This window comes from Balaenoptera musculus, chromosome 11 (assembly GCF_009873245.2).
Source record: "Balaenoptera musculus isolate JJ_BM4_2016_0621 chromosome 11, mBalMus1.pri.v3, whole genome shotgun sequence".
Lineage (NCBI taxonomy): Eukaryota > Metazoa > Chordata > Mammalia > Artiodactyla > Balaenopteridae > Balaenoptera > Balaenoptera musculus.
This window is the reverse complement of record NC_045795.1, coordinates 102,336,479-102,361,428: the sequence shown is the minus strand read 5'-3', so window position 1 is coordinate 102,361,428 and position 24,950 is coordinate 102,336,479. Positions and strand designations below refer to the sequence as shown.

The 24,950-nt window shown below is 44.9% G+C and overlaps 1 pseudogene; it reads left to right on the top strand.

Moving 5' to 3' along the window:
• Positions 1–1,393: 1,393 nt before the first annotated feature.
• LOC118904307 lies at positions 1,394–23,618 on the top strand (annotated as a pseudogene).
• The last annotated feature ends 1,332 nt before the right edge of the window (positions 23,619–24,950 follow it).

The following is a 24,950-nucleotide window of genomic DNA, read 5'->3' as shown; positions in this document are numbered from 1 at the left end:
AGCCACTGCAATGAGAAGCCTGCGCACCGCAACGAAGAGTGGCCCCAGCTCGCCGCAAGTAGAGGAAGCCCGCGCGCAGCAACGAAGACCCAATGCAGCCAAAAATAAATAAATAAATTTATTTTTTAAAAATCTTAAAAAAAAGCTTCCTTAAGCAACAGTAACCGTGTTGCCTAACTGCAGGATTTCTCAGAGCCTCTCAAATTCCAGGGAGAGCACTGTGCGTCCACAGAACCCTTTTTACAGTGGTCGTGTCTCAGGAATTGTTGCATGGTACGTGTTTCAGGAAACACAAAACGAGCCATACTCTCTCTTTAAATCTTTAAAAGAAAAGTTGGGGACTTCCCTGGCAGTCCAGTGGTTGGGACTCCGCGCTTTCACTGCCAAGGGCCTGGGTTTGATCCCTGGTCGGGCAACTAATCCCACAAGCCGTGTGGCGCGGCCCAAAAAAAAAAAAGTTATATCTGAATTCAGGATGGATTTGTTAAATATATCTTTTTTACTATCATGTAGTAAGAGTGGCGGTTTTAATGACTTTGATGGTAATTGCATCATTTCAGTTTCCTAATCTAGAAAGCTTCTGGTCATTTTCAGCATTCCTTTCTCTTTCTTGGTACTTAGGTTTCTTACCTGGAATCTTGCAACAGAATCCTCACCCTTAACGTGTTGAAGTATTTCCTTCTAGTCTTTTTTCTGTGCATAGGTATATGGTTTTTTTGTTTGTTTGTGTTTTTGGGCTGTGTTGGGTCTTCGTTGCTGCGCGCGGACTTTTTCTAGTTGCAGCGAGCAGGGACTACTCTTCATTGTGGTGCACAGGCTTCTCACTGCAGTGGCTTCTCTTGTTGTGGAGCACGGGCTCTAGGCATGCGGGCTTCAGTAGTTGTGGCACACGGGCTCAGTAGTTTTGGCTCACGGGCTCTAGAGCGCAGGCTCAGTAGTTGTGGTGCACGGGCTTAGCTGCTCCGTGTCATGTGGGATCTTCTGGGACCAGGGCTCGAACCTGTGTCCCTGCATTGGCAGGCAGATTCTTAACCACTGCACCACCAGGGAAGTCCCGGGTATATGTATTTTTATCAATAGTTGAAATTATATGCATATATGCAGCAGTAAGAGCAGTGTTTGTTTTCCATCCCCTGTTCTAGAATGAGGAATACACTGAGATGAGTAAGAGAGGGAGGTCTTTGGTCACAGTTGTAGCCTCTTTTGGTTGACACTCCTCACTACCCCCAAGACACTCCTTTCTCCTCGCTGAGGCGCACTGGTGAGAAAGCTCAGAGTTAAGAAATAGATACAGCTGCTGTGACGGAGATGCAAAATAACCGTGACTTTGTTAAGGGGAAAGTGTGTCTCCACATAAAAGTCCAATCTTGGTGGCTCCAGTGGCCAAAGCATGATGGGTCAAAGTCAGAGTGGTGGTCATGGTCTTGTAGGTGGCAAAAGGATTACAAAGACAAGAAAAAGAACTATGACCCTCCTGTACCTATGGAGTGGGAAAAAGGAAACGGAAATGGGGACCAGATGCTGCCGGCAAACTGCCCCCGGTGCCCCGCACACTCAGTGCCGGTTAAAGCTATTCGGGTGGGAGAGGGGTAAAGACTATGTTCTCTGGTGGAAGGACTCGTTAGAATTCAGAGGAAAGTGAAGGCGTTAGAGGAAAAGCAAGAGGAGGAGAGATCAAAGGTGGGTGATCTGAGGGGACGGCGGTGTCGGCAGGAAGCGCGGAAACGTGATTGTTGTGCATCCCACCGTCACATCTGTACCTGTCAGCTCAGAGCAGCGCGACAGCTTTCTTTCACTTGTAGACAGGGTGCTGTGGAAACCGGGCTGCTTGGCCCTGCTCACCCACAGGTGCATGCCATGGTAGGTGTGCTGATGGGTGACACGGAGCTCCAGGTCACAGTGGTGAAGGTGGGAAAGGTCCCCCAGCAGACCTACACTGATACTGGGGGGTGGACAGCCGAATCCGGGAGGTTAAGGAGTCTGCAGCGCTTCCTCTGTCTCATCCTGAATATTAAGAGGAGATGAGTGTGAAGTCACTCATTCTGTGTGGTCAACCCAACACAGGTGAGACCTCACCAGCCAAAGCAATAAGAGTACATCAAACCTCGCCACTTTCTGGAGGGCAGTTGGCTCTGAACTTACTCAGAAGCACCTAGTGATGGGCCAAACTCATCCAGGGATTGTTTCAAGTGGCTGAAGAATATGCACCATCCATCCTCCTCATGGATGAAAGTGATGCCATAGGGACAAGAAGATGTGACTCAAATGCCGGTGGTGAGAGAGAAATTCAGACAGTGAAGTTGGATCTGTTGAACCAGCTGCATGGATTTGATTCAAGGGGAGATGTGAAAGTTATCACGGCCACAAACGGAATAGAAACTTTGGATCCGGCCCTGACGAGACCAGGCCAGGTGAACAAGGGGACCGAACTCCTCTGCCTGAGTAAAGAACTGAGGAGCACTGTTCATACAACAGGATGAAGCTGGCCGATGACGTAGTCCCAGACCACCTGACTGGCGCCGACGTCAAGGCACTCTACACCAGAGCGAGTCTGGTGACCTTGAGAGGACATGGAAGTAACAAATGAAGACTTTTTTAAAATCTGAGGAAAATTTTCTTTATAAAAAAGAAGGCAGGGGCTTCCCTGGTGGCGCAGTGGTTAAGAATCTGCCTGCCAGTGCAAGGGACACGGGTTCGAGCCCTGGCCCGGGAAGATCCCACGTGACGCGGAGCAACTAAGCCCGTGCGCCACAACTACTGAGCCTGTGCTCTAGAGCCCACGAGCCACAACTGCTGAGCCCACGTGCCACAGCTACTGAAGCCTGCGCTCCTAGAGCCCGTGCTCTGCAACAAGAGAAGCCACGACAATGTGAAGCCCGCACACCGCAACACAGAGTAGCCCCCGCTCACTGCAACTAGTGAAAGCCCATGCACAGCAACGAAGACCCAACGCAACCAAACATAGATAGATAGATGCATAGATAGATACATAGATAGATAGATAGGTAGATAAGGCGGGGACTTCCCTGGCAGACCAGTGGTTAAGACTTCACTTTCCAGTGCAGGGGGTACAGATTCGATCCCTGGCTGGGGAGCTAAGATCCCACATGCCTCATGGCCAAAAAACCAAAACATAAAACAGAAATTGTAACAAATTCAGTAAAGACTTTTTAAAAAATGGTCCACATTAAAAACAAAAATCTTTAAAAAAATAAAATAACGTAAACAAGAAGGCACCCCTGAGGGCTCTCTCTGTAGTGAATCATGGTTGCCTTCGAGGAAATGGCTGGGAGTCCTCCTGGGAGGGATAAGGTTGGGGAGGTTGCCCAGAGGAATCCATGTTCCCGTTGATCTTTTTCAGCAAAGCACCCTGTGTGTCTTCTCGAGCATGGTGGTCAGGATGCCTGTTGAGCTGCCTTCATCTGTTGGTCACATGCAGTGCTCTCTTTCCAATAAAGTGTGCTCTTCCTCAAAAGGAAAAAAGAAGCCCAAGCTTTCTCAACAGCACCGATTCTCAAAATCACCAGGCACCCAAGTTCCACCTGTCTTGTTGCTTGGTCATCTCTAAAGAGTTTCCATCATCTAAATAGTCTACAACTGGTTGCCACACATTTGGTTCCAGCCGGTGGAAGGAGGGAGGGATAAAGGGGGTGCAGCCTGATTTTAAGGATCTGATCTAGAAAGCTCTCATCCACTGGCCACCACTTAAAGCTTTATTCTGAGCATCCATGTGTTCTTGACCTTTGCCTTCCTAGAGTTTATATTCTCCTGGGGAACAAAAGGAACAATGATAGCAGTGATACATGCTAATAAGAAAACAAACTCGGGTTGGCGTAGAGATGAAGGTGGTCGGGAGTCGTGCGATCAAGGATCTCCCGGAAGAGGGACCAGCAAGCACAGATGCCCTGCAGTGGTAATGTGCTCGGCACGTGGGAGGGGCAGCACGGTGTGGCCAGTGCACCTAGAGTCGTGTGAAGTCAGAGGAGTGTAACTCACATCAGGTGGAGCCCGGTAGGCTAGGATAAGGTAATGATTCTTAATTTGAGTGAGATGAAAACCTCTGCAGATTTGTGAGCAGACACGATGGCATTTACATTTTAAAGATCGCTTTGAGGACTTCCCTGGTGGCGCAGTGGTTAAGAATCCGCCTGCCAATGCAGGGGACACGGGTTCGATCCCTGGCCTGGGAAGATCCCACATGCCGCGGAGCTGCTAAGCCCGTGTGCCACAACTACTGAGCCTGAGCTCTAGAGCCCACAAGCCACAACTACTGAGCCTGTGTGCCACAACTACTGAAGCCTGCATGCCTAGAGCCCGTGCTCCACAAGAGAAGCCATGACAATGAGAAGCCTGCGCACTGCAGTGAAGACCCAACACAGCCAAAAATTAATTAATTAATTAATTAATTTAAAAAAAGATTGCTTTGATTTAACAAGTTATGAACTCTGCATGCTGTGGATCAAAGACCTAAATGTAAGAGCTAAAACCGTAAAACTCTTAGAACAAAATATAGGGCAAAAGCTTCATGACATGGGGTTTGGCAGTGATTTTGTGGATGTGACACCAAAGACACAGGCAATGACAGAAAAAATAAGTCGGACTTCATCAAAATTTAAAATGTTTGTGCATCAAAGAATACAATCAACAGAGTAAAAAGGCAACATATGAAGTGGGAAAAAATATTTGCAAATCACATATCTGATAAGGAATTAATACCCAGAATATATATAGAACTACTAAAATTCAGCATTACCAAACAACCCAATTCAAAAATGGGTAAGAGTTGCACAAAAATATGAATGTATTTAATGCCACTGGTACATTGAAAAATAGTTAATTTTGTTATGAATATTTTACCACAATTTAAAAAATGAATTTTAAATAGAATGCCCAAAGGACTTGAAAAGATATTTCACCAGAGGAGTTATCCAAATGACCAATAAACACATGAAAAGATGCTCAACATCACTGATCATTAAGGAATAGAAATCAAAACCACAATAAGATAACACTTCACACCCATTAGGAATCATCAAAAAAGCAGAAATTGGAACCCTTACACACTTCTAGTGGGAATGTAAAATGGTGCAGCTGCTGTGGAAAACAGTATGGAGGTTCCTTTAAAAAAAAAAAGAAACAGAATCTCCATATGATCCAGCAATTCCATTTCTGGGCGTATTCCCAAAAGAACTGGAAGCAGGTACTCAAACAGGTATTTGTACAACAACGTTCACCACAGTATTTTTTTTTTTCTAAATTTATTTATTTTTCTTTTTGGCTGTGTTGGGTCTTCGTTGCTGCGCGTGGACTTTCTCTAGTTGTGGTGAGCAGGGGCTACTCTTCGTTGCGGTGCGCGGGCTTCTCATTGCGGTGGCTTCTCTTGTTGCGGAGCACGGGCTCTAGGTGCACGGGCTTCAGTAGTTGTGGCTCACGGTCTCTAGAGCGCAGGCTCAGTAGTTGTGGCTCACGGGCGCTAGAGCGCAGGCTCAGTAGTTGTGACGCACGGGCTCAGCTGCTCTGCGGCATGTGGGATCTTCCCGGACCAGGGCTCGAACCCATGTCCCCTGCATCGGCAGGAGGATTCTAACCACTGCGCCACCAGGGAAGCCCCACACAGCAGTATTATTCACAGTAGCCAAAAAGTGGAAACACGGCAAATACCCTTCAGTGGGCAATGAATAGAAAGCAAAACGCTGCCTATCCACGCACACAATTGAATATTATTCATCTGTAAAGAGCAAGGAAATTCTGACGTACTCCACAACATAGGTGAACTTTGAGGAAATTACGTTAAGTGAAGTAAGCCAGAAGGACAAAAGACAAATATTGTGTGATGCCATTTTTTATGAGATCTCTAGAGTAGTCTTAGAGATAGAAGTAGAGCAGTGGCCCCAGGGGCTGGGCGTGGCGGCGGGGATTGAGGAGTTCATGTTTAATGGGGACAGTTTCAGTGCAGGATGATGAAGAAGTTACGCAATGGATGGTGGCAATGGTCGCACGACAGTGAGAATGTACTTAATATCACTGACCTGTGCACTTAGAAATGGTTAAGATGGCCTTTTTTTTTTTTTTTAAACAACAGCTCCTGTTTATTTTTTTATTTTTATTTATTTTTATTTATTTTTTATTTTTATTTATTTTATTTATTTATTTAATTTATGGCTGTGTTGGGTCTTCGTTTCTGTGCGAGGGCTTTCTCTAGTTGCGGCAAGTGGGGGCCACTCTTCATCGCGGTGCGCGGGCCTCTCACTATCACAGCCTCTCTTGTTGCGGAGCACAGGCTCCAGACGCGCAGGCTCAGCAATTGTGGCTCACGGGCCTAGTCGCTCCGCGGCATGTGGGATCTTCCCAGACCAGGGCTCGAACCCGTGTCCCCTGCATTAGCAGGCAGATTCTCAACTACTGCGCCACCAGGGAAGCCCTAAGATGGCCTTTTTATGTATATTTTACCACTATAAAAATTTAGTTTAATTTTTAAAATTTAAATCTACCTACTCAAATTACCACATGGTCATTTAAAAAATTGGAAGACCTTTGACATACTGTTAAGTAAAAGAAGCTGAATGCAAGGAAAATCAAAGACTATCCAAGAAAGGAGATGTAACCGTAGTACACTGCTTGGTTGTGCAGGTAATAATATTTCTATCGTGCTAATCATATGAGCAACATTTATTGAGAGAGTCCACCTGTCAACTCAGCAAGGAAGACAATTATGGTTACAGAACAACATAACACATTATCAGTTTGACAGTGTAAAGTTATAGTTAACAGAAGTAGACAGGTGGGTGGCAGGGTGAGGGAAGGAAAAGGTACAGAGCTGGAGCTCAGATACGGCCAGAGTGGAAGTTACAGAAGGACTCCAGATAGTGTTGAAAACCCTTGGAAACAGTGGAGGAGGGTGTAAGTGAATTAAATCCTCACACAAAGCAGGAAGTCAATGTACCATTCATATACCCAGAAATAGCAGGATAAGCGTGTTATTTAGAGCTATAGGGGTAAGCACCAGCAAAACAAACAGTTAAGAGTGATTGCTCTGAGAAGCAGCCTTGGGGTCAGGAAGGGGGTGGGAGTGTTGGCTTTTATTTAAGCCCTTCAGTACTATTAATTTTTAACCATATGCATATATTGCTTTGATTTTAAAAAAAACTTTAAAAACTATTTTAGAAATCAAGTTGTAGGGTAACATGTAATCTATGACCCTGTTTTTAAAAAGAGGCCAAACCCCAGCAAACCATGCATCTGTGTATAGATGATTATCTGAGCCCAGAGAAATACGTGAAAGATTGTGCTTGTGTCTGGGAGGTGGCAGCAAAGGGTGTGGGAGAAAACTTCACCTGTCCTCCATGCTCTGTTGTCTGACTTGACCATGGATTATTTAGGTAAATTTTTTGCCTTTATCATTCTCTCTCTCTAAACCACTTGAGAGTGAATTGAAAACATCTTTGTGTTTAACCTCTAACTTCAGGGTTTATTTCCTAAATTCAGAGGCATTCTGGTACAAAACCAGAGTACAACTATCAAAATCTGGAAATTCAGCATTGATACCATCTTGTTATCTAATTTACAGCCCATATTCAGGTTCTTCCATTGTCCCAATAATGTCCTCTTTATGGTGGTGGTGGTGGTGGTGTTTTCCTGGTCTAAGATCCATTCCAGGACAATGCATTGCATTTTGTTTTCATGTTCCTTAAGTCTCTTGATCTGGAACAGTTTTCTTAGCCTTTCTTTGTCTTTTTCGACCTTGAGGTTTTTTGTTGTTGTTGTTGTTTTTAATTAATTAATTTATTTATTTTTGGCCGTGTTGGGTCTTCGTTTCTGTGCGAGGGCTTTCTCTAGTTGCGGCAAGTGGGGGCCACTCTTCATCGCGGTGCGCGGGCCTCTCACTATCATGGCCTCTCCTGTTGCGGAGCACAGGCTCCAGATTCGCAGGCTCAGTAGTTGTGGCTCACGGGCCTAGTTGCTCCGCGGCATGTGGGATCTTCCCAGACCAGGGCTTGAACCCGTGTCTCCTGCATTGGCAGGCAGATTCTCAACCACTGCGCCACCAGGGAAGCTCCGACCTTGAGGTTTTTTAAGAGCATAGGCCAGTTATTTTGTAGACTGTCCCTCAGTTTGGGTCTGCCTGATGTTTCCTTCTTATTACATGCAGGTTTTGCAATTTTGGCAAATACTGTATGTGATATTGGGTCCGTCTCTGTTCGTCTTGTCAAGAGGTCCGTGGTGTTACTTTATGCCGATGTTGCCAATGTTACGTGAGACCATTTGGTTACAGTGGCGGTCCACCAGTCTCTCTCCATCTGACTTACTTCACCTAGTCTGATAATCTCTAGTTGCATCCATATTGCTGCAAATGGCATTATTCTGTTCTTTTTGATGGCTGAGTAGTAGTCCATTGTCCGTATGTACCACGTCATTTATTTATTTATTTGGCTGCGCCGCGTGGCATGCGACATCTTAGTTCCCCCACCAGGGATTGAACCTGTGCCCCCTGCAGTGGAAGTGCAGAGTCTTAACCACTGGACTGCCAGGGAAGTCCCGACCACATCTTTATTCATTCATCTGTCAGTGGGCATTTAGGTTGTTTATAAATTTTATTATTTTAATTGGTTATTTATTTTTATTTATTTTTAAAATTTTATTTATTTTATTGTTTTGCACCTGAACAGGGACTTGAACACTGGGCCCTCAGATTAAAAGTCTGATGCTCTAGGAGACTTCCCTGGTGGTCCAGTGGCTAAGACTTCGCGCTCCCAATGCAGGGGGCCGAGGTTCAATCCCTTGTCAGGGAACTAGATCCCACATACTGAAACTAAGAGTTCGCATGCCACAACTAAAAAAGAAGATCCCACACATAGCAACAAAGATCCCACGTGCTGCAACTAAGACCCAGCGCAGCCAAATAAATAAATAAATATTCAAAAAAAAAAAAAAAAGTCTGATGCTCTAGGGGAGTTCCCTGGTGGTCCAGTGGTTAGGACTCGGTGCTTTCACTGCCATGGCCCCAGATTCAGTCCCTGGTGGGGGAACTAAGATCTCACAAGCCACATGGCTGGCCAAAAAAAAAAAAAGTCTGTTGCTCTACCGACTGAGCTACCCAGGCATTCTCCCAACGTGTATTTTTAAGCTAGGCAGGATTGACAAGGAAGCACTTTACAAGAGGGTTTGGTAAAGGCCAGCGTCTGGAACCCACTGTCCTTCCTGCTCACCTGGTTCCCCAGGCCCCTCGGTCATCACTTGCCATCACTCCTCTATCCCATCCATTTCTGCCCTGGATATCTTCAGAGGCAGCGTGGGCCCGGTGCACAGTTCTTCAAACCTGAGGCCTAGGAGATGCTAAGGCAGTGGTTCTCAAACTGTTGTCTTTTGTTTTTAGGCCACACCATGCGGCTTGCGGGATCTTAGTTCCCCTACTAGGGATCGAAACTGGGCCCCCTGCAGTGGAAGCACAAAGTCCTAACCACTGGACCTCCAGGGAATTCCCCCTCAAACTGTTTTTAGAATGTAAAACAGATGAAATGGAAGTTGTTTGGGTTGCAGAAGAGCAGTGAGCTGCAGCCGTGCCCAGAAGACCTTCGCCTTCCTTGCTGGTTGGCTTCTGAGGCCCCCAGCTGGCGCCCTGGACAGCGTTGGAGCCTTGGGCACAGGAGGCACACCAATGGCCACTGGCCCCTCAGGAGGGCTGGCTAGAACAGCTCTGACCCTGAGACCTGGGCCACACGAATCACCGGCTTTTGAGAAGGGACTCTCAGCCTGTGCCCAGGCAGCATCCCAACCCCCCACACCATCCCAGCTGCACTTTCTCGTTTGTTTTCCTGGGATATCAATTGCAGCCCAGAGAGGAGGCCAAGAAGAAGCATGAGAGACCCAGCAAGGGCCCGCCCCCCGCCGCCTCTGCCCTGAACCTGAAGGCGGCTGCTTCCTTCCAGCCTGCACCCTGGAGGAGGCAGCCTGCTCGGATGTCCAGGCCACACCTCCTGAGCTCTCCCTGCAGCACACCAGCCCCATCAGAGGGGAGCCGGGATCCTGATGGATGACCACAGCCGCCAGGAGGAAGTAGACTGGAAGAGTTCTTCACTTCTCCAAAGTTATGCTTACTGGTGGCTTTCGGAGTCTGTATAAGGTAGGGGTGGGGGTGGGAGTGGGGTGAAGACCATACCAGCCGGGAATGAATCCCAACTTTGTCACTGACCACTAGCAGCCATGTGACACTGACAGGTCATTTCAATTTTCTGATCCTCTCCATTCTAAAGTGGAGGCAAAAATTAAGCAACTCCTACTGTTGTCACAGGGACCAAATGTCATCTTGCAGTGGGGTTTCCAAATCTTAGGAATTGGCATGCCACCCGCATGATTTTGGCCATATCTTCATGCCAGTTCTACTATTACTTACCTAATTATCCCCCCGATTGGTTTGCCTTTTAAACATGTCCTGAAGAGATACTGCTCATGAAATTGGGTTTGTTTCACATGTTATATTTTCCTACTCTACCTTAAAATAAGTAGACAATGATTAAAATTTAAAATGTTCCCGTGTGTACCACAGTCAGGTAACGGGTGCAGAGTGATGGCCCTGCTCTCTGCTTCCACACCACCAGCAGTCCCCCTCCCCCACCCTCTCCCCAGAGTCTCCCATTTAACTTCACGGCTTTGTTTGTAGGGAAATGAAGGAGGACCCAAATCTCTATGATGATAGGTATTTTAACTCCTTCCATGTGTTGTTGCAGACACTCAGTTGGCCTGAGCAGTGGCTAGGATTGTACAGCCCCTACCTTTGGGTGTGGAAGGAGGACAGATCTGTCAGAAGCAGGATCCCTGCAGCGAAGGCTGTGTCTGTGCTTGCCCTCAGCTGCTCTCAGAAGTGGTCTGTTCTCCACTGAGGCAGGCCAGGTCAGGGGAGCTTTTTGGTGGTGGTGGGGGTGTCCATGCTTCTTCTTGGGCATAACAAGAAGAGGCTCTCCAGAATGTAAGCCAGAGCCTGGACTTGAGCCACATTTTAGGTGGAATGCGGTTGAATAGTCAGTTTTAACGGCAAGCCTCTGCATTAATCAGAGTTCAGTTAGAGGAAACAAGCCATTCTACCAATTTTAATCAGAAAGGGATTTAATCCAGGGCGTTAGATGTTTACAGAGTCATTGGAGGGCCTCAAGGAATGTCTCTGAGTGGGCCTTCAAGAATGCATCCAGAACAACACAGCAGAACTGGCCTACTAGGGGAGCTGCAGCCTCTCCCACAATCAGGAAAAGGGGGCATCACTGGAGCTATGTTCCAGATATAAGGGAGCCTCTGCCATGGCTGCAACTCTCTCAGCCTCTTAGTTCACACAAAGCTGAATTGCTGGGCTTCCCTGGTGGTGCAGTGGTTAAGAACCCGCCTGCCAGTGCAGGGGACACTAGTTCGAGCCCTGGTCTGGGAAGATCCCACATGCCGCAGAGCAACGAAGCCCATGCGCCACAACTACTGAGCCTGTGCTCTAGAGCCCGCCAGCCACAACTACTGAGCCTGTGTGCCACAACTACTGAAGCCTGCGTGCCTAGAGCCCATGCTCTGCAACATGAGAAGCCACTGCAATGAGAAGCCCACGCACCGCAATGAAGAGTAGCCCCCACTCACCACAACTAGAGGAAGCCCATGCGCAGCAACGAAGACCCAACGCAGCTAAAAATAAAATGAATAAAATAAATAAATTTATTTTTTAAAAAAACCTGAATTGCTGCTGAAACATAGTGTTTCCCTGGCTGTGCTAGCCAGCAGTAGCAACCATAGAAGCAAAAAGATGGCCATGACCTCACTCCTAGCTGCATCAGTGCACTTAACTGGTGGAGCTAACTCATCCAGAATTCTAGCTGCAAGGAAGACAGGGAAATGTAGTTTTCAGCTTTCTGGCCTCAGCAGCCTGTGAAGGCACAAGAGGAAGTGGAAACGGATGATGAGAGCCAGTTCACATACCACCACAGTCGGACAAGTGAGGCGCCTTCCCCTCCAAGACCTGGGCCCAGCATCGTCTCTAGCCACCATCCACCCGGTGTTCAGTTGAGTTGCTGGTGTGCCTCCAACGTTCAGTGCCTTTGCTCAAGATTTTCCCATTGTCCAGAAGGCTCTTGTTTTTTTCTGGATGAATTTGGATTTCCTCTTCTTAGAAGCTTTCTCTTTCCTCCTGGGAGAAGTTTGGTTCTCGGCTTCTATAGCTTTTTGTGTTTTCCTTCTGTAATGATTTATTTACATGTTTGTCTCCCACACCAGACCTGGAAGGCAGAGACTAGGTCTCACCTGTCTTTGTTTACACATCTGAGCAAGGTCTGAGCCAATTCCTTTTAGCTCCTGGCATATAAAAAGAAGAAGACTGAAACAGGGTAGCACGTTTTCTGGTACAGTGTAAACGTTTCAGTTTACCAAACTAACGCTTTTAACATAAAAATGATGATGCAATATAACTGGGGTATTTTTAAAATAAGTACAGAAAAAAAGTATTAATTCATTTTTAAAAGGTATTGGAAACTGTAGGAGAGAATGCTAATTTTGCCCCAAATCAGTTCTCTACTTTTCATGTTATCATGGCCCTCAATTTTTAGCTGGATATATGGTCAGCCAGATCAAATGCTACATTTCCCAGATTCCCTTGCAGCTGTGTGAGCCGTATGATTAAGCCTGGGCTATGGGGTATGGGACCAAGTGCTCTGTGCACTTCAGGTCCCCTGAAAGGGAAGAGGCCTTTTCCGATAGGCAGTCAGCCACATTGGGCCATGCAGACCGGGGCACCCCAGGGACAGTTGAGCAACAGTATGTATATTTGCAGCCTGGCTCCTTGATACTGCAAAGCTGGGCTATTAATAGATGAGAAAGAAACCTGTCAAGTGCACAAGTGTTCTGGTTCTATTCGAGCAGCTGAAAGTACATCCTGATTATTCCTGGTTTGCAACTATGCAGTTATATGATGAGCACCGCTGTCTTGCAGATACGACTTAATCTGTACACAGCATTAAAATCCTAAATGTAGTTACCTGTTTGTGAATGTGTGGTGCAGGTGTGTTCTTCCTGAGTCCCTGTAATAGGGAGTTGGGCCCAGAAAAGACATTTACTGTGTAAAAGAATTAATGATCTAGGAGGTCATGTGTGTTTTTTACTCTGTCTCAGGTGTTCTTTTGGCAAGGTAGCCTGTTCCCAGCTTTAAAGGAGTTTCAACAAGATACAGAAAGCTCATTTCATGGAGATGTTCATCACCGTGAAATACTGGAAATGAAGTAATAATAAATCGACATGGGAGGGAATAAAGAAATAATTATTCATTTAGTCAAAGGAGAATTGCAGCCATTAAAATAATGACAATTATGTGTTAAGTATAATATGCTTTGAAGTTATGCTAAATCAAGGAAGATTATAAAATAAGGTTCAAACTGGGAATCCACCTATGTCAGGAAGTGTGTACACGAAAAGAACAAAAAAGTTTTGATCACCTACTGTGTACTAGGCCTCCTGCTGAGTCTTAAGGATACACAAATTAATAAAACGTGGTCCTAGGCTTCCTTAGTGGTCCAGTGGTTAAGACTCTGCACTTCCACTGCAGGGCACAAGTTCAGTCCCTGATCAGGGAACTAAGATCCCACATGCCACGCAGCCAAAACAAAACAAACAAAAAAACACATGGTCCTATTATGGCTCTCTGTTATGATATCTGCACCCAGTGATGTGCAGTTAAATGCTTAAAAGCTGCCTGTCATTTGTGGGTGGGGGGAAATATTTTGTAATTTTGCCAGTTTCTGTGGTGTAAGCGTTTCCACCATGGCTGATTTCAAGCTACCAATGGAACTTTACTGAAGGAGGGAATTGGGAAGAGATGTACACAAGTGGCTCTTCAGAGTTAGCACAAGCTGGTTCCTGCATGTCCCTGGAGCCTTCCACCACCTAATGTCTACCAGTTGGGAGGTGGCTGTTAAGTAAACAATAATGTATTCATAGAATGGAATGCTAATCAGTCATGAGAAGATCATACTTTGGAATAATTAGTCATATTTGAAAAATTTCAAGGTTTAGTTTCAAGTTTCAACACAAGTAGGTGTGAGTGAAAATGGCAGTGTGAGGATTACAGAAATTGCTTCCTCCATAAAGTCAACCAGAAAATTGGCAAGAATTGTCAGAATCAACTTTTTGAGAAGTGTGGAAACTAGCCAAAGTCTTGAAACAAGCTGGAGAGCATTTATTCAAGAATAAGGGTGAACACTACAGATTCAATGCAATGCCTATCAAATTACCAATGGCATTTTTTACAGAACTAGAGCAAAAAATCTTAAAATTTGTATGGAGACACAAAAGACCCCGAATAGCCAAAGCAGTTTTGAGGGAAAAAAACGGAGCTGGAGGAATCAGACTCCCTGACTTCAGACTATACTACAAAGCTACAGTAATCAGGACAATATGGTGTTGGCACAAAGACAGAAATATAGATCAGTGAAACAGGATAGAAAGCCCAGAGATAAACCCATGCACATATGGTCACCTTATCTTTGATAAAGGAGGCAAGCATATACAGTGGAGAAAAGACAGCCTCTTCAATAAGTGGTGCTGGGAAAATTGGACAGATACATGTAAAAGTATGAAATTAGAACACTCCCTGACACCATGCACAAAAATAAACTCAAAATGGATTAAAGACCTAAGTGTAAGGCCAGACACTATCAAACTCTTAGAGGAAAACATAGGAAGAACACTCTTTGACATAAATCACACCAAGATCTTTTTTGATCCACCTCCTAGAGTAATGGAAATAAAAACGAAAATAAACAAATGGGACCTAATGAAACTTAAAAGCTTTTGCACAGCAAAGGAAACTACAAACAAGACGAAAAGACAACCCTCAGAATGGGAGAAAATATTTGCAAACAAATCAACAGACAAAGGATTAATCTCCAAAATATATAAACAGCTCATGCAGCTCAACCTTAGAAAAACAAATAACCCAATCAAAAAATGGACGGAAGACCTAAATAGACGTTTCTCCAAAGAAGACATACAGATGGCCAAGAAGCACATGAAAAGCTGCTCAACATCACTAATTATTAGAGAAATGCAAATCAAAACTACAGTGAGGTGTATCACCTCACACCAGTTAGAATGGGCATCATCAGAAAATCTACAAACAACAAATGCTGGAGAGGGTGTGGAGAAAAGGGAACCCTCTTGCATGTTGGTGGCAATGTAAATTGATACAGCCACTATGGAGAACAGTATGGAGGTTCCTTAAAAAAACTAAAAATAGAATTACCATATGACCCAGCAATCCCACTACTGGGTATATACCCAGAGAAAACCATAATTCCAAAAGACACATGCACCCCAATGTTCATTGCAGCACTATTTACAATAGCCAGGTCATGGAAGCAACCTAAATGCCCATCAACAGACGAATGGATAAAGAAGATGTGGTACATATATACAATGGAATATTACTCAGCCATTAAAAAGAACAAAATTGGGTCATTTGTAGAGACTTGGATGGATCTAGAGACTGTCATACAGAGTGAAGTAAGTCAGAAAGAGAAAAACAAATATCGTATATTAACGCTTATATGTGGAACCTAGGGAAATGGTACAGATGAACTGGTTTGCAGGGCAGAAATAGAGGCACAGATGTAGAGAACAAACGTATGGACACCAAGGGGGGAAAGGGGCGGGGGTGGTGGTGGTGGTGGGATGAATTGGGAGATTGGGATTGACATGTATACACTGATATGTATAAAGTGGATAACTAATAAGAACCTGTATAAAAAAATAAATAAAATTCAAAAATTGAAAAAAAAAAAAGAATAAGGGTGAACAGTGAGTGTTATGACATTTTAACTTGCCCTAGACTCATCCTCTGTTCTCCAGGTCCACAGTAGCCTTTAAAAATAACAGCCTGCATTTCTGGTGCCACATGGCAGCTATCAGAGGAAGAAGAATGGAGCTGGAACTCTAAAGACACATTCTCAAATGGATGCCATTATTTGATCAGTCTGGTGGTTCCCTGGAAGCCCTCAGTTGCAAGGCTGCCTTGGAGCTCTCTCAGTGTGAAAAGTCTTCTCTCTAGGGACATTTAAAAAAAAACAATTACAGGCAAGTTTTTTAACTATGTGATTGTTAGAGGCAGCAGGTAAGAGTTGGGTCAAACAGTAGACCTGAAAAAAAAAAAAAAAAACAAAGCTTAAAAGAAAAGTTTAGGGAATAGAGTTCCATAAGGGCTTTGGAAGCTTTGACGTGTTCCGGGAAGTCTGGGTGGTCATGCACACGTGTGGGTCTGTGTACCCAGGGATGTGCACTTGCTCAGAAAAGAACTCAGAAAGCCCTAAGCTCTCACCTTTGTTGACCTTGAAGCATTGCCCACGCAGGAAATGAAGTCTAAGGTGGAGTTGTAAACTGCCTGTCTGCACCCTGAAAGTCTGTCCTAGCCACACTCACAGCCCCTTGGCAAAGAATGGGAGATTTATTTGTTCCAGGCATTTAAAGAAATCTGTGTCCTGTCATTAGCTGACCATTAACTTAACTGAATAGAGACTTCAGTGACCTTATGTGACAAAGAATACAGACACTATAGAATTAGTTCAGGGTAGTTACTTAACTACCACAACAAGCAGTAATGACAACAGACCTTGGGGACAGAGAAAATCTTATTTCTAGAGCTGTACATTCAACTATTTAAAATGTCCAGTTTTCACCAAAAATTATGAGAACACTTCCCAACTCATTTTCTGAAGTCAGAATTACCCTGACACCGAAACTAGACAAAGACATCACAAGAAAAGAAAACTACCGGCCAGTATGTTTTGTGACCGTAGACACAGAAGTCCTGAACAAAATACTAGCAAACTGAATCCAGTAGCATATAAAAAGGATTATACACCATGACCAACTGGGATTTATCTCAGGATGCAAAGCTGGTTGAACATATGGAAATCAATTAATGTAATATACCATATTAATTGAACAAAATGGGAAAAAAACACATGAGCATCTCAGTAGATGTAGAAAAAGCATTTGACAAAATCCAATACTCTATATGATTTTTAAAAACCACTTAACAAAATAAGAACCGAAGAGAACTTCCTCAAATGGATAAAAGGCATCTAAGAAAAATCCATGGCTAACATCATATTTAATGGTGAAAGAATAAGAAGTTTTCCCTGAGATTAGGAATAAGACAAGGATGTCTGCTTTCATTACTTCCTTTCAGCATTGTTCTGGAAGTTCTTGCCAGGGCAGTTAGGCAAGAAAATGACATAAAAGGCATTCAGTTTGGAAAGAAAGATGACATGATCTTACATATAGAAACTCCTAAGGAATAAATACACACACACACAACATACAGTGCTAATAAACAAGCTTAGCAAGGGTGCTAGATACAAGATAAATATACAAAGAAGTTTTATATCTGTGCACTAGCAATGAAGAATCTGAAAATGAAATTAAGAAAATTCCATTTGTAATGGATTGAAAAGGACAAAATACTTAAGAATAAATTTAACAAAAATGCAAGATTTATACACTGAAAAGTTCAAAACATTGTTGAAAGAAATTAAAGAAGATCTAAATAAATGGAAACACACCTTGCATTCATAGATTGGAAGACATAATATTGTTAAGATGATAATCCACTCCAAAGTGATCTATAGATACAATGCAATTTGTATCAAAACCCAGCTGCCTTTTTTTTTTTTTTTTGGCAGACACTGACAAGCTGATCCTAACTACTTGGAAATGCAAGGGACCCAGAATAGTCAAAACAACCTTGGAAAATAAGGACAAAGTTGGAGGACCTCACACTCCCCAATTTCAGAACTACTGCAGAGTAACAGTAATCCAGACAATGTGGTACTGGCATCAGGATAGACATGTGGATTAATGGAACAGATTAGAGAGTCCAGAAATAAACCCATACATCTACAGGCAGTTGATTTCAATTAGGGTGACAAGCTCATTTAATGGGATCAGAATATTCTTTTCAACAAATGGTACTGGGACCACTGCAAAAGAATGAAGTTGGATCCCTAACAATACCATATACAGAAGTTAATTCAAATTGATCAAAGGCCCAAATGTAACCGCTAAAACTGTAAAACTTTTATAAGAAAATGTGGGAATTCCCTGGCAGTCCAGTGGTTGGGACTCCACGCTTTCACTGCTGAGGGCCCAGGTTCAGTCCCTGGTCGGGTGGCTGTGATCCTGCAAGCTGCGTGGCCAAAAAAACAAAGAAGAGAACGTAGATGCAAATACTTACGACCTTAGAGTACACAATGGTTTCTTAGCTATGACATCTAAACCGCAAGCAACCAAGGAAAAAAATTAATGGGATTTAATCAAATTTTAAAACTTTCATGTGTCAAAGAACACTGTCAAGAAAGTGAAAAAATCCACAGAATGGAAGAAAATATTTGCAAATCATATATCTGCTAAGGATGTATTACCCAGAATATATAAAAAACACAATAATAAGACAACCCAACTGAAAAATGGACAAAGAATTTGAATGGACGTTTCTCCAGAGAAGGTATACAAAAGTTCAATAAGCACATGAAAATATACAAACTTTATTAGTCACTAGGAAAATGCAGATCAAATCCACAATGAGAAACCACTTCACACCCACTAGGATGAGTACAGGAAAACAAAAATGGGCAATGACAAGCATTGTCCAGGATATCAGGAAATCAGAACTCTCATACACTGCCAATGGGAATGTAAAATGATGCAGCAGCTTTGGAAAATAGTTTGGCAGTTCCTCAAAAAATTATACGTAGAGTTACTGTATGACCAGCCGGGTTTATACCCAAGAGAGTTGAAAACATAGGTTCACAAAAATGTGTACGTGAGTATTAATAGCAGCATGATTCCTAATAGCCAAAAAAGAGAACAAATATCCATCAACTGATGAATGGATAAACAAAATGTGTCTCTCCATACAGTGGAATCTTTCTTGGCCATAGAGAGGAATGAGCACTGACGACACACTACAATACGGATGAACCTTGAAAACATTATTGCTCAGAAGCCAAAACACAAGGCCGCATATATATGCAACTCATATGTATCCATATATGTAATATCCAGATAACTGCATATATGCATTTATGTGCAGTATTCAGAATAGGCAAATCCGTAGAGACAGAAAGTAGATCACTGGTCTCTGGGGCTGGGAAAGAGGGCATGGGGAGTGGCTATGAATGGCATGGAGTTTCTTTATTGGGTCATGAAAATGCCCTGGAGTAAGTGGTGCTATTTCCACAACCCTGTGAATATACGAAAAACCACTGAGTTGTACACTTTAAAACTGGTGAATGGTAAGTTTTGTGGAATATGAACTATATCTCAAATAAATGAAAAATAAGTAGGTTACAAAATAATGTTTCATATAAGTGGTAGGAAGGCAGCCTCTAAAATGACCCCCAGTGATTTTCATCCCCTTGTGTATCCCTTGGTCTTTGGTGCGGGCCAGATTTAGGGGCTCACTTGTAGCAAACAACACAGCAGAAGTGATGAAATGTCGCTCTTGATACTAAGTTCTAAAAAGATGGAGTCTCTCCATCACCCTTCCTCTCGCACGCATCCCTCGTTCTGGGGAAGTGGCTCCAGGCCCTGAGCAGCTCTGTGGAGCTCCCGGGTGGGGAGGAACTGCCGTCTCAGACAAGCCAGTGCAGACCTACGCCTGCCAACAGCCGCGAGAGTCGGCATCCAGCTGGGTCCTTCCCCCGTCAAGCCTTGAGGTGACTGTAGCTTCAGCCAGCACGTCAACTGCCTCCACATACACGCAGCCAAGTTACCCCTGGATTCCCGACCCTCAGAAACCATGAGATAATAAAGGCTTGTCATTTTCAGCTGCTAAGTTTTAAGGTGATTTTGATATTTTCTGAAGGTAACTACTGCAGTGTGTTATATCAAACGTAGACAAAAGACACAAATGATGTATATACCACATATTGTTTTACCAGTTGTCTCTAGGTGGGATGATTGTTGGTGCCTCATTTTCCTATTCACAGATGCCTGATTTTTCTAAAATGTTCAGTAATGAATATATGTTGTTTACATAATCAGAGAAAAAGTGTAAGTGATAGCTGATTTTAGGATGCTTAGGAACCAGTTGGTAACATAAGTGCATTTGGTATAACATTAGGTAAAATAGGCAGTATGAAAATGGTCCATAGGGAATTTCCTGGCAGTCCAGTGGTTAGGACTCCGTGCTCTCATTGCCAACGGCCTGGGTTCCATCCCTGATAGGGGAACTAAAATCTCACAAGCCACGCGGTGCAGCCAAAAAAAAAAAAAAAAAAAGTCTGTGTACTAATATTATTGCATAAAAATTCCATCTGCATCTGGACAAAGCCTGGAAAGGAAAACTCAAAACAGTTAGTTCTTTGGAGTCTCTGTTTTGAATATCAAATTAATTGTTATCACGATGTTTAATTATTGAGTTCCATTCGGCTGAAACATTGAAAGTAAAGAAAGATCCCTGAGGCAGAGTGGAGGCCAGACCCCAGTAGGAGGGTGGAATCGTGGTGGGTGCTGTATGGGATGCAAGGTCAGGCGTTGGGATGGAAAAAAGGATGAACCCAGGAGAGGAATAGGACGCCAGATGGGTGGATCCTGGTGCCTGGTTTAATGAAAGGGCAGAGAGATGATCCAGATAATGGTCCCACACTTGAGATACCTCCAGAGAACACGGAGAAGGAAAATGAGGCTACTCTCTCAGCATTATTAATAACAGCTTTCCCCCACTATCCGAAAATAAAGCGTTCCTAAGAAACCTTTCATAAGCCAAATGGCATAAAGCGAAGGAGCAGTTACCTTAGGACACATCTTGCTCACAGATGCACAGAATAAATCAGGATAAGATGCTTGCAGACACAGTTTAAAGCGTGTGGCGGCTTGACGCTGAGGTGCTGAGTGTGTTTCCTGGGGGAAGGAGCTTGGCGGGACCACTCCTGCTCAGAGCGTGCACTGCCTCTGTAACAGCTTGCTGCAGAACACACGATGAATACTATTTCTGCTTTTTGCCTTTTTTTCGTAAAAGTGAAAATCCTCTTTAGAGATCTTTTGGTTAGTGAAAACAGGTACTAACGTAGGTCTTTCGTAAAAGCGAAGTGGCATAAAGTGAACTTTCAAAAAGTGGGGAATAGGGCTTCCCTGGTGGCGCAGTGGTTGAGAATCTGCCTGCCAATGCAGGGAACACGGGTTCGAGCCCTGGTCTGGGAAGATCCCACATGCCGCGGAGCAACTGGGCCCGTGCGCCACAACTACTGAGCCTGCGCGTCTGGAGCCTGTGCTCCGCAACAAGACAGGCCGCGATAGTGAGAGGCCCGCGCACCGCGATGAAGAGTGGCCCCCGCTTGCCGCAACTAGAGAAAGCCCTCGCACAGAAACGAAGACCCAACACAGCCATAAATTAAAAAGTTAAAAAAAAAAAAAAAACAAAGTGGGGAATACCTGTATTAGGTTATTTTGAAAGTTTTACTTAACAGTTTGTGTTCTGTTTGCCTTGTTTCTTCCAAGGATGGAATAGAGTCCTGGCCTTTTAGGTTGCTCACTAGTGCAGTCAGTGGGAGAGAAATGTCTAAACGGTGTGATAATGGTCATTAATATTCAAATACTGTCCAAATATTCAATGCTGTTCATTAATACTCAGACTATCATCCTTTCAGGGTCATGGTAAGATCATGCTTCCCTGCCTCATGGAAGTTGTTGTGACCAGGTGATAGGCTTTGTCTAAGGAAACATGAACGGAGACATCATGTTTTACATGTGGGCAGAGGCCTTGAAGAGGCGAGCAGGAGTTTCCACACTTGCGCCCTGGAACGAACACAGCAGCGGGTGGTCTGCAGTGGTGGAGGCTGGCGCCATCGGCCCGGGTTCCTGAGTAAGGACGAAATTAAAAAACAGTCTGGTGGTGGATACACAGACCTACACAGGGGATTCAGTTATATAGCACGTAGCATGCACGCGCATGGGCGCACGTGCATGCGCGCACACACACACACACACACACGCAGAAAGGAGTACAAGTAAGACTGAGGAGCTCTGAATATGACCAATGTCAGTGTCCTCACACTGAAGAGCTATAGCTTTGCAAAAATGTCACCCTTGGGGAACATTCAGTAAAGTGTTCAAGCCATCTCTCTGGATTATTCCTTACACCTACTTGTGGATCTACAATTAGCTCCAAAAGAGAAAAGTGACAAAATTATTCCTTTTCCAGTTATTTTCCAATCTTTCTGAATACCTCAAGGAGAAATTCTAAGTATGATAGCAGTGCGTATGTTGCATTTCTCTGACACTTGCGAATACACATTCTGAACAAAGTAAGAGCAGGCTTCCTTCAGCAGACAGTATCTACTTATAATTCAATAATGCTTATTTTCATTATACTTATTTTGCCAGTTATCTTCTATATATGTCAAGAGTGACTCATTATCCCCTTATGATGGTGATACAAAGTTTTTCTTAAAAAAAAGTTTAAAAAATTTCTAAGTCAACTCCCTTTCCATAAATAGCAGTATTGATGGCATGGGAAGATGGTATGTAAACAGTGGAATTTGAGGGAACACATACCCCCTGGGAAAAAAATGTAAAATTAAAAAAAAAATTTAGTGTTAATTGTTTGAAGAATCTCAATGCCTTGTAATATAAGTATGAAATATGCTCTGGGTAGCAGATTTCTTAATGACATTAAATATTTTTGAAGTGTAACATACATAGGAAAAAGCATTCAAATAATAAGTAAGTGTACAACTCAATAAAATTCTCCCCAAGTGGAGTATAAATGCCGTGCAATTCCAGTCTATATTCTAGCAGAATTTTTGGGGGTGGAAATTGACAAGTTGATTCTAAAATTTACATGGAAATGCAAAAGGCCAACGATAGCCAAGGCCATCCAGGAGAAGAGGAAGGAAGTTGGAAGATTTACACTGCCAGATATCGATATCTATAATGTAAGTATAGTGATTAATCTAGTGTGGTACTGGCATAAAGATGGGCAAACAGATCAGTGGAACAGGACAGTCTAGAAATAGACCCATAAATACCCAGTCATCCGATTTATGGCAAAGGTGACACTGGAGAGCAGTGGGGAAAGGGCCATCTTGTGAACAGATCTTTCAGGTCCCAGCTGCTCCGTGAGCACTGCCATCTCTGTTGGGCCTGCATCCCGCACGGGCCATGTGTGAGTTAGCCGCAGAGCCCTGTGGGGCCGTCCCACAGCTCAGGTCCGTGATGAGGGAGGGCCGACTCAGGCTTGAACTCTTCCTGCCCCTTTGGCTCATCGTCTTAAGGTGCCCCGTCCCTGGCCAGCCCTCCTGGCTGCGGAGCCAATGAGAGAGCTGTGGTCTCCAGCCTCCACGTTGGCCCCCGTGATTCTTACCGCCAGGGTTCACGTCCTTCCGTGGTCCCCTCTCCCACCAAATGGGAGCTGACCTGTGTGACCAGCTGAGTTCTGTGGAGGTGATGACATAGGACTTCTGAGGCTCGGTCCTATCCGACGTTACAGCGTCTACCTCAGCCCTTTGGATAGTTTTCTCAGGGGGACGCCAGCTGCCGTGTTGTGTGGGCACAAACAGCCCTATGGAAAGAAGCTTCTTGGGCAGCACCAGTCGGCCAGCGTGTGAGCGAGCCCCAGGCAGGCCTTCAGATCATCCTAGCTCCCAGCCTTCACGGGTCTCAGCTGAGGCCCCAGACAGCACGGAGTAGAGGTAAGTCATGCACATGATCTTCAGTCTGACCTCCTGGCCCACAGGAATCATGAGATAAGAAATGACCCCAGGTTTATGGCACTCAGGTTTGGGGGTGTTTAGTTTTGTAGCAGTAGATCGCTGATACAGAGGCTCAAGCCTGCTGCCCTTTGGACCAACCCCTTGGCTCTGGGAAGGGCCCGCCTAGTGGCTTTACCCAAGCAGGATTGCAGGCAGCTGCCCTGCCGCCTTCTCTGTGAGCCCCTCTCCTGTCCCTGCCAGGAAGGCAGAGGGCAGGATCCACACATCTGCTGCCGACGACGCAGAGGTTCCCCTGGGAGATGAGATGCTAGTCCGTCCTGCTTCCCCCGCCCCAGCTTTACATCTCACCTTGGCAACGGCGGGGGAGGGGAAGCCCAGCACTCTGGGCTCGGCGGCCCTGTGACTGCAAGAATTCCCTCTGTCCCCTCTGCCCACGATTCTGCTGCCGCTGGATGCGGGCAGGGGAGGAGGGGAGCCGTCGTGGCGGGGCCAGTCCTGCCGCTTCTCTGTGCGTGTGCCCCCATCTCAGCCGAGGTCCTAGTCATCGAAGTGTCAGATCCTCCATGCTTTTTGCCTCAATTTTGGGTCTTGGCTGTCAATACGAGGAAAACAGGAAAAGGCCCCGCTGACATCCGGATCAAAGGCGTTCACGACCCACCGCGACCCAGTCTTTGTGCGTGAGTTTCCTTACTGCTCCTGCTTCCTTCCCTTGAACTCTGGGGACACTAACTCTCCAGGGACACTAAGCCGTCAGCAATTTCTGGAATGAGTTATGTCACGCGCTGTCTTTTCTCTGAACGTTCGCGCCCAGCTATCCCTCCCAAGCAGTCGCCTTCCTCTTGGCCCAGCAGGTTCTTAATCATCCTTCACGAGTCACCGCAGCACCTCCTGCTCTGGGAAGCCCTCCTTGACTACTCTGCCTCCCAGGCTACCTCAGGTGTTTCTCCTGGGCCACCCTTGCTCCTCCACTTCCTGTACCCAGCGATCACCACGCTGTATCAGCGGCAGAGGCAGACAGCTCCCCAGCGAGGTTTGCTCTCCCTCTTCTGGAGTGCACAGCTGTTGCCTCGCCTGGGCCCCTGTTTCGTAGGTCCTTTTGCATCCAGGTGTGCAGCATGACTAGCTCTTACCAAAGTAACATGAGCAGAGGTGGCATGTGTCCCTTGCACACCCAGGCATTAAGAAGAAGATGTGCCATCTCCACAAAGTTCTGCCCCTGCTACCAGC